Here is a 1,630-nt window from a genome sequence, read left to right as displayed (position 1 = left end):
GACTGCGTGGACCGGCTCCTGCAGTGCGCTCGCCAGGCAGTGCCCCTCTTCTCTAAAAATGTTCATTCTACAAAATTTGTGACTTACTTCTGTGAGCAGGTTCTTCCTAACCTCAGTTCCTTGACTACTCCTGTGGAGGGTCTTGACATACAATTGGAGGTATTGACAGTATTGGCAGAGATGAGCTCATTTTATGGTGACATGGAAAAGCTAGAGGTCAATGTAAGGAAACTGTTCAATAAGTTGTTGGAATACATGCCTCTCCCACCAGAAGAAGCGGAGAATGGAGAGAAGGCTGGCAATGAAGAACCGAAGCTGCATTTCAGTTACGTGGAATGTCTGTTATACAGCTTTCACCAGTTGGGTCGGAAACTTCCAGATTTCCTAACAGCCAAACTGAATGCAGAAAAGCTCAAAGATTTCAAAATCAGGCTTCAGTACTTTGCACGAAGCCTGCAGGTTTATATCCGACAACTTCGCTTGGCTCTGCAGGGGAAAACAGGAGAGGCCTTTAAGACAGAAGAGAACATGGTTAAAGTTGTTGCATTGAAAATCACAAATAATATCAATGTTTTAATCAAGGATCTCTTCCACATTCCCCCTTCTTATAAGAGCACAGTAACATTATCCTGGAAGCCCGTACAGATGGTTGAGTTGGGGCCAAAGAGAGCCAGTGAAGATACAACTTCAGGTTCACCACCCAAAAAATCTACAGGACCAAAAAGGGATGCCAGCCAAATTTATAATCCTCCTAGAGGGAAATACAGCAGCAATTTAGGCATCTTTAATTATGAGCAGAGAGGAGCCTCAGGGGAAGTAGACGTGGCCGAGGCTGGGGAGCGCAAGGAAATCGAAGTCGGGGACGACTCTACTGAACAAGACATCACACTATTTTGGTAACTGGGAAATATCAGCAGTTTTGAAGCTTACCGTTTCCCTTTCTCCTCTGCCTTATTTTATCACTCAGTATGTGGAGAAGAGTAACAGTCCTTACATTTTCTTTTTAGTAAAGTTGCTAGGAAATGGTGCACCATTCCTACCTAAAGTTATGAAAGCAAAACTTTTCAGCAATATATATATATATGTTATATATGTTGGGAGCCGTTTTGTTCTACCTAGCTGAAGCCATTTTGTATTCCTCTAAGGACATGTTGCCCCACCCTGGGAGGACTGGGAATTGCCCAACCTTACTTCTCCTTTCCACTCCTCCCATTGTATTTCAGTTTACCCCACCCTGGGAGAACAGGTTTTGGCTTACTGGGAACCCCTGCTAAGTAATCCTACTCCTTTCCACTCCACTCATTCGTGCTCCTATATATATATCTCTCTGTATGATTTCAAAAAAGTCGAGACTTGATCGGAAATTTCAACTTGTCTCCATGTCTCTTTGCCTCCTGCGCCCCCCATTCTCTTTCTTCCTCTCCTAGGGTCACCATTGAATGTCCTCGCTTGTCGGGGCATAATTGGTGCCCAACATGGGGCCCCAGGAACGAGGAAGGACGATGAACGCTGCCGGTCCATCCATTGAGTCGCCGTGAGTCAGGGACCACGAGTGAAGACTCGCATTGTTGCCAGCCGCAGGACTATTCACCCTGTGAGACAGACACGGAGCTGCCACCAGGGGATTACC

The 1,630-nt window shown here is 45.7% G+C and overlaps 1 pseudogene; it reads left to right on the top strand.

Moving 5' to 3' along the window:
• Window positions 1–3: 3 nt before the first annotated feature.
• On the top strand, window positions 4–875 carry LOC102861831 (annotated as a pseudogene).
• Window positions 876–1,630: the final 755 nt, after the last annotated feature.

The sequence above is a fragment of the Elephantulus edwardii genome, unplaced genomic scaffold, assembly GCF_000299155.1.
Source record: "Elephantulus edwardii isolate Elephantulus edwardi_28Jun2011 unplaced genomic scaffold, EleEdw1.0 scaffold00245, whole genome shotgun sequence".
NCBI classification, from domain to species: domain Eukaryota; kingdom Metazoa; phylum Chordata; class Mammalia; order Macroscelidea; family Macroscelididae; genus Elephantulus; species Elephantulus edwardii.
Note: the sequence above shows the minus strand (reverse complement) of the source record. Positions and strands in the feature narration are given on the sequence as shown.